We start from the raw sequence: 13212 nt of genomic DNA on the forward strand, positions 1-13212 counted from the left end.
CTCAGGAGCCAAATTTCCAGCGCAGTACTTGATCCAAACCGGTTGACTCTCCGTCAACGTATATAGAACCAACGCGTCCGTAGACCCCTCTTATCACCGAATTCCGTCCACCAAACACCCCTTTACCGGGCCCGCTCACCTCAAACGAACAAAATGGTAATACTCGAGTATACCCGGAATCAAGGGTCTCAATACCCAAAATCCCCGAACAGACTACCGTGGTTCGTTATCTAATCGTCCAGGCCCTTGCCGGCCCGACTCGAATAACTTAGCCACAGGATTGAGCTCATAGGTCATAGAAATCCGAACAGATGCAGACATAGATAACAGATTCAAATTTTGCATAGTAAATTGGCATATGATCAGACTAGAGAACGAGTGTGATAAAGTACACCCTCGTCTCGAACAAATAAACAGATTGCAGAGCAAAATCAAGTTAAACAGCAATGAAGGGGAGTGGTACACTCACCGGCTCAACTTCAAAAGTTTTTACTTCAGATTGGCCTTAATCTCCAAGAAACCCTAAAATAACCAAAATAAAACCAATTGAAGGTTTCACATCCATAATCGAGTAAACACAATGCACATGAGGCTCGACTACTAGTCGTATGCCTTGCCAAAATAATACTAATGCAAGGGTACAAAACATGATTTTCTTGGAAACGACAATGTAACATGAAGACTTAGGCGCAAACAACCCAAAAGCCTTTCATTTCCACCAAAAGGCAAATTCAACTTGACGGAACCAAACGGCCTAGAAAATCGGGCAGCACCTCCCCTAAAATTCTTACTTTTCCAGCCATTAAGGCTTCATTATTTCCTCAAATCAGTCCCAACATCTCACACAAAATTCATCTCATTTACCAAAAGCCGTTCACTAGGCTCAAAATAGTACAAGTACAAAAGTTAGCTAGGAAATGACCGGAATAAGAGTAAGTCTTAAAACATGTAAGCAAGTACAATGAGACTCGATAACGAGTCATAAAGCCATGCCAACCACAACCCCAATAAGGTTTCATATGCATATATAAAAGCATTATAGCAAACCAGAAATTAAGAAATGGCATTAGCTTAGGCCTTAACAAAAAAACAGTTTTCGTCATACTTTTGCGGTAATGACACAAAATGCGCTACGCTTATCGGATGAGAGTGTAAGACCCACCATCTCGAAGCTAAAAGACAGGGCTACAACAATGTAGAAGGCCACTCAGTCCAAATCCTAGCACAACTAGGTCAAAAATGCAGAATACCACAACCTGAACCGTAATTGCAGGTTTACAAATCACACAATGCTGTAATGAACACAACTCAGTCTATACAAGTCCAAATGCCGAAATTCCAAAGGCATATGTTAGCTAAGACATCCAGATACATTTCATCAGAAGACACCAACAACAAAATCCAAACCAATGCCAGTCAAAATGGCCGATTACAAGTGCGGTTTTCGCATTCTGATCAACCCAGATCAGCAATAGTAAAAACGACATATGTCACCCTACACTACTTCAAATGACCTGAAATTTTGCAGGCACTTCAAACGCATCAATACCTACAACTTTCATGTTTTGAGCAAAGTCCAATTCGGCCTCTAACCCTATGATCCAAAACCGGACAGAATTAGGGGTTTTGAAACCCTATATTTTCACAATTCATTCCAAACCCAAAATTGGTTGTAATTATCACTAATTCACATCTACTAGAGTCATTCCCCCTCATCATCAACCATCATAGATGACCACAACATCACATTCATATTAAACCAGAAAATTCCTCCAAAATAGAAAAACTTCACCAAATCACTTCAAACCAAGATAAAAACCAGAAATTTCAGCACTTTAATCACTACTAAGCATAACTTAAGCATCATTAGGTGTAGGAGGAAGTTTGAGCATCACTTACCAAGAAAACAAGAGAGAGGAAGTAGGAGGACACCCTAGCTCTCCAAGAAAGCTTCACCAAATCACTCACTATCACTAACTAAAGGGATTTTATGGAGTAATTGCAAGATCAAATGGTTGGATGGTTCACCTTGAGCAAGATTGGAGCTAAAACTTGAAGAGTTTCTTGCTTCCTTTTGGAGAGAGAGGGCCGGCCATATGAGGAGAAGAAATGGTGATTTTTGAACAATTTTTCAAGATATTTACTCAATTTGGTCAAAAGTCAAAAGTGTGAATAGTTGCCAACAAAGTCCAACCAATGGTTGTGTGACACTTGTCACTCCATTAATGCAATCTTATCACTTCTTTTTCTCTCTCACATCAATCATAATAGCTTCCTCTAATTATCTCTTAACACCCGATAAAATAATTCCAGTATCCAAAACTTAATCTAGTTGGCTGAAATCTTCCGAACTTTTCACACTAGTGGGTCCCACGTCCGGTATACGCTCTTAATTTCTCAAAATCTCTTCGATACTAGAAAAATCATCTAAAAGCTATATTTACTCATAAAAATAATCTAGAAAATTTTCCGGATACAGAAAGTGTAGAAAACAAATCATTGAAAATAAGAAAACCTAGAAATATAATAAAACCTAGAAATTGGAAAAAATTACGGGTTCTCACACTCTCTCCCCCTTAAAGAAATTTCGCCCTCGAAATTTTCTCTTCAAAATTTAAAGTAACCAATGGCCTGTACCTTCTTCGTCTTCAGAGTCAGAAGAAACGAGATTCTTCATTCCAGTCCCTTTTCCACTTGACGGTCCAGGGTCGGTCTTGGTTGGTTGCTGGGTTCCTTTCTTTTCACGCGCTTTACTCGGGCAATGAGCAATTCGATGCTCGGCGCTCCCACAGCACAGACATCTCCCTCCTCTTTTCCAACAATTCTCTTCAAAATGATTGGATTTTCTACAATAGCCACAATATGGTAGAGGAATTGGGGTCTGATCTCCTTGTGAGATATCCCTCAGTGGTCCTTTTTCCCTTGAGTTTCCTCCCAGCGTATCCTCCTTAAGTGTCTCCAGAATTGTCACACCTCTCGCTCCACGACCCTTCTTCGCCAAGGGCCTACCTTGCTCACCCTGTTCTGGCAATTTACCCATTTTCTTGCCCCTTTTCTTGGCATGGAAGATCGTCCCCTGTGGCCTTACAATTCCTGCCCTTTGAGCTTCCTCTGGCGTCCCCATAGAAGTATTACCTTGTGCCATTGCTACAGTCTCCTTGGAAATCTCTTCGTATTTCCTCTTTAACTCCATGTTTTGGTGTAAAAGCTCAAGTTTCTCCGAATACTCTTGCTTCCATTGCCTTTCCCAGTACTCGGTCAGCCTCCTTTGAACCTCTATTTCATCTCGGAGAACCGAAATTTCCTGATACGGATCAACCCAATGTGTCATCTTACGGAAGTGCTGGAACTCGGGTACTAGCCTGTCGGGCAAAACAATGAGTCATAATACATTCCTAAGTACAAGTGGCATTCTCGATCCTCGTCCAGTTATTGTTTCCCTTTTCTTCTCTTGATTCTTGGCCTCGCTTAGTTCCACGGCCACGACCACGTCCACGACTGCTTATCCCTTACATATATATATATTTATATATTTTTTTTTCTCTCTTTTCTTTTTCCCCTTTCCCCAAGGTAATTCAACGCATAAACACAGTAAAGTGACAAAAGTAATCAAATTCTAGCACACCAATTATACCAGTGACATATGCACATATAACACACCATGTATCAAGAAAACGGTTAATCAAATACACCAATACATGCCAAATTAGACAGATAATCCTATGCACAATACTCAAACCACTGTTATGTCATAGCGGTATCAAAGCAAATCAAGAGTAAAGGCGATATAGTCCCAGACCCAATTAAAATAACGCCGTCCGATCCCTCACGTCACTTACCATGCAAACTAGATATCCAAACCTCATGGATTCATTCCAGCCAAACAAAGCCTATTCATGTTCCCAAAATACAAATCTCACATACTTAACACCGTTTCAACTCTGGAGTACTCAGGCACAAGAATCCGAAATAAGACAATTCACCTCTCGAGCTGGCCAGTCCCAAGACTAAATCATCTATATTACAGATTCCTACCCGACATACATATCTATCTTCCTCGAATCCCATGATAAAGATCTTTACACTTATGACATGTCTGGTTCATAACTTACGCTCAAACGAGCACTTAGACATATTCATGAAATCAGGACCATACACCACTTGGCCCAAGCTCACTCCGCGCAGAGACCACGCGAAGCAGGCTCTGATACCACCTGTAACAGCCCCACTTTCCCCTAAGGCGAACCAAAGGGGTTAGCGGACTGCCTGCCCAGCTCTCGCCAGGACTAACGAGGCAGACTAGAACTATCTATAGCGATCCGAAACTTACAAACGAGCATAAACAGGTCAAAATGGTAAAATAACCCAAAATAAAAAAAAATGAAATCCGGAGTCGGTCATGAATAGTAACCGACCCGTCAAAACCCAACCGAAAGAGCACGCAAACATTCACATCTGAACTTTAGCGATTACAATCCAAAAGGACATTCAAAAGTTTTCAAAAGTTAATACATATACACGGTTTGCCAAATCAAAAGAGAAAACGCCCCAAAAGTACACTTAGGGTTTTAATACATGAGCTATACAAAAGATATGTTCAACTAGCTCAATTTGGCAGCCATTTGCCAAATCCAGACCAAAAGGGTAAAATTTTCCTGTAAGGAAAACAAAAGGAACAGAAAGGGGTGAGCTTGCGCTCAATGAGGTACCAAACAGATAGCATTAAAATCATGGCATTTCACATTTAACAAATCAGACACACATGTCAGACGTAAAGCAAAGGAACCAATTATTCAAATCAGAAGGATACGGGTGGCTCTCAGGAGCCAAATTTCCAGCGCAGTACTTGATCCAAACCGGTTGACTCTCCGTCAACGTATATAGAACCAACGCGTCCGTAGACCCCTCTTATCACCGAATTCCGTCCACCAAACACCCCTTTACCGGGCCCGCTCACCTCAAACGAACAAAATGGTAATACTCGAGTATACCCGGAATCAAGGGTCTCAATACCCAAAATCCCCGAACAGACTACCGTGGTTCGTTATCTAATCGTCCAGGCCCTTGCCGGCCCGACTCGAATAACTTAGCCACAGGATTGAGCTCATAGGTCATAGAAATCCGAACAGATGCAGACATAGATAACAGATTCAAATTTTGCATAGTAAATTGGCATATGATCAGACTAGAGAACGAGTGTGATAAAGTACACCCTCGTCTCGAACAAATAAACAGATTGCAGAGCAAAATCAAGTTAAACAGCAATGAAGGGGAGTGGTACACTCACCGGCTCAACTTCAAAAGTTTTTACTTCAGATTGGCCTTAATCTCCAAGAAACCCTAAAATAACCAAAATAAAACCAATTGAAGGTTTCACATCCATAATCGAGTAAACACAATGCACATGAGGCTCGACTACTAGTCGTATGCCTTGCCAAAATAATACTAATGCAAGGGTACAAAACATGATTTTCTTGGAAACGACAATGTAACATGAAGACTTAGGCGCAAACAACCCAAAAGCCTTTCATTTCCACCAAAAGGCAAATTCAACTTGACGGAACCAAACGGCCTAGAAAATCGGGCAGCACCTCCCCTAAAATTCTTACTTTTCCAGCCATTAAGGCTTCACTATTTCCTCAAATCAGTCCCAACATCTCACACAAAATTCATCTCATTTACCAAAAGCCGTTCACTAGGCTCAAAATAGTACAAGTACAAAAGTTAGCTAGGAAATGACCGGAATAAGAGTAAGTCTTAAAACATGTAAGCAAGTACAATGAGACTCGATAACGAGTCATAAAGCCATGCCAACCACAACCCCAATAAGGTTTCATATGCATATATAAAAGCATTATAGCAAACCAGAAATTAAGAAATGGCATTAGCTTAGGCCTTAACAAAAAAACAGTTTTCGTCATACTTTTGCGGTAATGACACAAAATGCGCTACGCTTATCGGATGAGGGTGTAAGACCCACCATCTCGAAGCTAAAAGACAGGGCTACAACAATGTAGAAGGCCACTCAGTCCAAATCCTAGCACAACTAGGTCAAAAATGCAGAATACCACAACCTGAACCGTAATTGCAGGTTTACAAATCACACAATGCTGTAATGAACACAACTCAGTCTATACAAGTCCAAATGCCGAAATTCCAAAGGCATATGTTAGCTAAGACATCCAGATACATTTCATCAGAAGACACCAACAACAAAATCCAAACCAATGCCAGTCAAAATGGCCGATTACAAGTGCGGTTTTCGCATTCTGATCAACCCAGATCAGCAATAGTAAAAACGACATATGTCACTCTACACTACTTCAAATGACCTGAAATTTTGCAGGCACTTCAAACGCATCAATACCTACAACTTTCATGTTTTGAGCAAAGTCCAATTCGGCCTCTAACCCTATGATCCAAAACCGGACAGAATTAGGGGTTTTGAAACCCTATATTTTCACAATTCATTCCAAACCCAAAATTGGTTGTAATTATCACTAATTCACATCTACTAGAGTCATTCCCCCTCATCATCAACCATCATAGATGACCACAACATCACATTCATATTAAACCAGAAAATTCCTCCAAAATAGAAAAACTTCACCAAATCACTTCAAACCAAGATAAAAACCAGAAATTTCAGCACTTTAATCACTACTAAGCATAACTTAAGCATCATTAGGTGTAGGAGGAAGTTTGAGCATCACTTACCAAGAAAACAAGAGAGAGGAAGTAGGAGGACACCCTAGCTCTCCAAGAAAGCTTCACCAAATCACTCACTATCACTAACTAAAGGGATTTTATGGAGTAATTGCAAGATCAAATGGTTGGATGGTTCACCTTGAGCAAGATTGGAGCTAAAACTTGAAGAGTTTCTTGCTTCCTTTTGGAGAGAGAGGGCCGGCCATATGAGGAGAAGAAATGGTGATTTTTGAACAATTTTTCAAGATATTTACTCAATTTGGTCAAAAGTCAAAAGTGTGAATAGTTGCCAACAAAGTCCAACCAATGGTTGTGTGACACTTGTCACTCCATTAATGCAATCTTATCACTTCTTTTTCTCTCTCACATCAATCATAATAGCTTCCTCTAATTATCTCTTAACACCCGATAAAATAATTCCAGTATCCAAAACTTAATCTAGTTGGCTGAAATCTTCCGAACTTTTCACACTAGTGGGTCCCACGTCCGGTATACGCTCTTAATTTCTCAAAATCTCTTCGATACTAGAAAAATCATCTAAAAGCTATATTTACTCATAAAAATAATCTAGAAAATTTTCCGGATACAGAAAGTGTAGAAAACAAATCATTGAAAATAAGAAAACCTAGAAATATAATAAAACCTAGAAATTGGAAAAAATTACGGGTTCTCACACTCTCTCCCCCTTAAAGAAATTTCGCCCTCGAAATTTTCTCTTCAAAATTTAAAGTAACCAATGGCCTGTACCTTCTTCGTCTTCAGAGTCAGAAGAAACGAGATTCTTCATTCCAGTCCCTTTTCCACTTGACGGTCCAGGGTCGGTCTTGGTTGGTTGCTGGGTTCCTTTCTTTTCACGCGCTTTACTCGGGCAATGAGCAATTCGATGCTCGGCGCTCCCACAGCACAGACATCTCCCTCCTCTTTTCCAACAATTCTCTTCAAAATGATTGGATTTTCTACAATAGCCACAATATGGTAGAGGAATTGGGGTCTGATCTCCTTGTGAGATATCCCTCAGTGGTCCTTTTTCCCTTGAGTTTCCTCCCAGCGTATCCTCCTTAAGTGTCTCCAGAATTGTCACACCTCTCGCTCCACGACCCTTCTTCGCCAAGGGCCTACCTTGCTCACCCTGTTCTGGCAATTTACCCATTTTCTTGCCCCTTTTCTTGGCATGGAAGATCGTCCCCTGTGGCCTTACAATTCCTGCCCTTTGAGCTTCCTCTGGCGTCCCCATAGAAGTATTACCTTGTGCCATTGCTACAGTCTCCTTGGAAATCTCTTCGTATTTCCTCTTTAACTCCATGTTTTGGTGTAAAAGCTCAAGTTTCTCCGAATACTCTTGCTTCCATTGCCTTTCCCAGTACTCGGTCAGCCTCCTTTGAACCTCTATTTCATCTCGGAGAACCGAAATTTCCTGATACGGATCAACCCAATGTGTCATCTTACGGAAGTGCTGGAACTCGGGTACTAGCCTGTCGGGCAAAACAATGAGTCATAATACATTCCTAAGTACAAGTGGCATTCTCGATCCTCGTCCAGTTATTGTTTCCCTTTTCTTCTCTTGATTCTTGGCCTCGCTTAGTTCCACGGCCACGACCACGTCCACGACTGCTTATCCCTTACATATATATATATTTATATATTTTTTTTTCTCTCTTTTCTTTTTCCCCTTTCCCCAAGGTAATTCAACGCATAAACACAGTAAAGTGACAAAAGTAATCAAATTCTAGCACACCAATTATACCAGTGACATATGCACATATAACACACCATGTATCAAGAAAACGGTTAATCAAATGCAAACTAGATATCCAAACCTCATGGATTCATTCCAGCCAAACAAAGCCTATTCATGTTCCCAAAATACAAATCTCACATACTTAACACCGTTTCAACTCTGGAGTACTCAGGCACAAGAATCCGAAATAAGACAATTCACCTCTCGAGCTGGCCAGTCCCAAGACTAAATCATCTATATTACAGATTCCTACCCGACATACATATCTATCTTCCTCGAATCCCATGATAAAGATCTTTACACTTATGACATGTCTGGTTCATAACTTACGCTCAAACGAGCACTTAGACATATTCATGAAATCAGGACCATACACCACTTGGCCCAAGCTCACTCCGCGCAGAGACCACGCGAAGCAGGCTCTGATACCACCTGTAACAGCCCCACTTTCCCCTAAGGCGAACCAAAGGGGTTAGCGGACTGCCTGCCCAGCTCTCGCCAGGACTAACGAGGCAGACTAGAACTATCTATAGCGATCCGAAACTTACAAACGAGCATAAACAGGTCAAAATGGTAAAATAACCCAAAATAAAAAAAAATGAAATCCGGAGTCGGTCATGAATAGTAACCGACCCGTCAAAACCCAACCGAAAGAGCACGCAAACATTCACATCTGAACTTTAGCGATTACAATCCAAAAGGACATTCAAAAGTTTTCAAAAGTTAATACATATACACGGTTTGCCAAATCAAAAGAGAAAACGCCCCAAAAGTACACTTAGGGTTTTAATACATGAGCTATACAAAAGATATGTTCAACTAGCTCAATTTGGCAGCCATTTGCCAAATCCAGACCAAAAGGGTAAAATTTTCCTGTAAGGAAAACAAAAGGAACAGAAAGGGGTGAGCTTGCGCTCAATGAGGTACCAAACAGATAGCATTAAAATCATGGCATTTCACATTTAACAAATCAGACACACATGTCAGACGTAAAGCAAAGGAACCAATTATTCAAATCAGAAGGATACGTCTTTTGCAGGATTATGAGGATGTCTTTCCCGATGAGATTCCAAATGGACTACCACCAATAAGGGGAATTGAGCATCAAATTGACTTGGTTCCAGGTGCCCCACTTCCTAACAGACCAGCCTACAAAATGGGTCCAGATGAGACAAAGGAGCTCCAACGCCAAATCGAAGAGCTTCTAACAAAGGGATGGGCACGAGAAAGCTTGAGCCCATGTGCGGTTCCCGTCATCTTGGTGCCTAAAAAGGATGGAAGTTGGCGAATGTGCACTGACTGTAGGGCCGTTAATGCAATAACGGTAAAATATCGTCACCCTATTCCTAGACTTGATGATATGTTAGATGAGCTATATGGTGCTGTGATTTTCACTAAAATTGATCTAAAAAGCGGTTATCATCAAATTAGGATGAAAGAGGGGGATGAATGGAAAACGACCTTTAAAACCAAACATGGCTTGTACGAGTGGTTAGTTATGCCATTTGGACTAACTAATGCACCTAGTACGTTCATGAGGTTGATGAACCACGTACTTCGTCCATTCCTTGGAAAATTTGTAGTTGTATATTTTGACGATATCCTGATTTATAGTAGGAGCTTAGATGAGCATGTTGAACATGTGAAGCTTGTTCTTGATGTACTTCGAAGGGAAAAGCTCTATGCTAACCTTAAGAAGTGCTCCTTTTGTACTGATCAACTTGTCTTCCTAGGCTTTGTTGTGAGTAAACAGGGAATCAAAGTGGACGAGGAGAAGGTTAAAGCAATTCGAGAATGGCCTACTCCAAGCACGGTGGGTGAGGTACGTAGCTTCCATGGTCTTGCTAGTTTTTATAGACGATTTGTTAAAGATTTTAGTACCATTGCTGCACCTCTAACTGCTGTAATTAAGAAAAATGAGCCATTTGTGTGGAGAGATGCTCAAGTACGTGCTTTCCAAATGCTTAAACATCAACTCACACATGCACCACTACTTGCATTACCATGCTTTGACAAGATGTTTGAAATAGAGTGTGATGCATCTGGGGTGGGTATTGGAGCTGTCCTAATGCAAGAGGGCAAACCAATTGCATACTTTAGTGAAAAACTCAATGGGGCAGCTTTGAACTATTCCACTTATGATAAGGAGTTGTACTCCTTAATCCGTGCTTTAGAAACTTGGCAACATTACTTGAGACCAAGGGAATTTGTCATACACACTGACCATGAGTCGCTTAAGCACATTAAGTCACAACACAAGTTGAATAAGCGTCATGTTAGGTGGATTGCATTTATTGAAACCTTCCCTTATGTGATTAAGTACAAAGTGGGGAAAACTAATGTTGTTGCTGATGCATTATCACGTCGGTACTCTTTGCTCACTCAACTTGATGCAAGGTTGTTAGGATTTGAATTAGTCAAAGAGTTATACACCAATGACCCAGATTTCTCAGGTATTTATGACTCTTGTGGTTCAGCAACTCAAGGTAAATTCTACATCCTTGATGGATTTCTTTTCTACCTCAATCGACTATGTATACCTAACTGCTCTATTCGCTCTTTACTTGTTAGGGAAGCACACGGAGGTGGCTTGATGGGACACTTTGGCGTAGCTAAAACCTTAGCTATCCTTCAAGAGCACTTCCATTGGCCAAGGATGAAACGAGATGTGGAGCGAATGGTGGCTAAATGCATTACTTGCCACAAAGCTAAGTCTAAACTTCAACCCTATGGCCTTTATAGTCCTTTACCTGTACCTAAGGAACCTTGGACCGACATTTCCATGGATTTTGTTTTAGGGTTGCCTAGGTCAAAGAGGGGAAATGATAGCATCTTTGTTATTGTTGACAGATTTTCAAAAATGGCACATTTTATACTATGTCACAAAACAGATGATGCATCGCACATTGCTGATTTGTTTTTCAAAGAAATCATTAGATTGCACGGCATGCCTAGGACAATTGTCTCTGATAGGGATGTCAAATTTTTGAGTTACTTTTGGAAAACTTTGTGGGGAAAATTGGGTACCAAATTGCTATTTTCTACCACTAGTCACCCACAAACTGATGGCCAAACTGAGGTTGTCAATCGTACACTATCTACACTCTTGCGTGCCATCATTAGAAAAAACATTAGAACCTGGGAAGAGTGTTTACCCCATGTTGAGTTTGCATACAATCGCACGGTGCATAGTTCTACTCATTTTTCACCATTTGAAATAGTCTATGGTTTTAATCCTTTAACACCACTAGACTTATCACCTTTACCTTCTTCTGAGCTCATTAACATGGATGGTGCTAAACGAGCAGATTTTGTCAAGAAATTACACGAGCAGGTACGCCTAAACATTGAGCGAAGGATGGACCAAGTTGCTCAACGGGTTAACAAGGGACGCCAACACGTTGTGTTTGAACCTGGTGACTGGGTGTGGTTACATCTACGCAAGGAAAGGTTCCCAGTCCAAAGGCGCAATAAATTACTTCCCTGAGGAGATGGGCCGTTCCAAGTCATCAAGCGCATCAATGACAACGCTTACAAACTGGACCTACCCGGTGAGTACAATGTGAGCGCTACATTCAATGTCTCTGATCTATCTCCTTTTCTTGCAGACGATGAAGCTGATTTGAGGACAAATCCTTTTGAAGAGGAGGGGGATGATACCAATCAAGAGACACCAGTGCGAACTATTCGAGTTCCCCTAGGACCCGTAACTCGAGCACGAGCTAACAAGATGAGGAAGGAACTCCAAGGACTTGTTCATGAGATACAAGGCCAAGAAATTGTCCCCAAGGTCATTGAGGGGCTTGAGCATGAAGGAATGAAAGTCATCCATGTAGTGCACGCCAAAGAGAACCATGTGTGACCCTTCTCTAGTCACATTTGCTGTTTTAGTTAAGTCATTGTAATAAGGGCTTAATGGTCCATAGCCTTGCTTTATTTACCTAAGCGATGATCTCATAAGGTTATTTACCTAAGCAATGACCTCATAAGGTTGTTTACCTAAGGGATGACCTCATAAGGTTTGGTCAAGCCCACAATTCTTAGTCTTATGGAATAGTCAAGCCTACAATTGTTAGTCTTAGTCAAGACCACAACTCTAGACTAGTTCCACATTTAGTTGTTCATCTCTATGTAAGGCTATAAATAGCCCACACTTCCAATGGTTTAGGCATTCAATCAATAAATCAGATTTTGAGAGTTTTCTTGGTTTCTCCAAGGCTTCTTGAATACCTTAGAATTTCTCTAGGTGTTCGTGACTTATCAATCTAGAATCGCACTAGGTTGTGGCATCTTCTACCATTATACCAAGGTTCGTTAACCACGTGATTAACGGGTTGAGGTCATCCGCTTCAAACTTGGTGTCCTCTTGTCGATCCTGAAGCTAATCTTTTACGGGTTTCGTCACAAGGTTGGCGACGTTCGTATCAGTTGGTAATCAGAGCTAATTAAGAGGTATCACGTTATATCCTTTTTTTTTTATTTGCTTTTCGAGTCAAGTTGTCGAAACCGGCCATCCAAATCCAAGAGAAACCGGCCATTGAAGGAATTGAGTTGGAATATCCTTGCACGACTACTAAAATGCTGCTTACAATTGAAGATGCAAGTGTTCAAGCTCCAGATAGCGGGCTAAGCTGCAGTTAAGTACCCTCGCTGAGCCGTACGGGGATCTATAGTTAGTTGGGCTAGCTTTCGGTCAAGTGAAGGCCCAAGGGGCTGGCCGAACTTTCCTTGTTATTTTTCCAGTTTATTAGGTCTTAGTCACGGCT

Source organism: Coffea arabica, chromosome 10c (assembly GCF_036785885.1).
Source record: "Coffea arabica cultivar ET-39 chromosome 10c, Coffea Arabica ET-39 HiFi, whole genome shotgun sequence".
Lineage (NCBI taxonomy): Eukaryota > Viridiplantae > Streptophyta > Magnoliopsida > Gentianales > Rubiaceae > Coffea > Coffea arabica.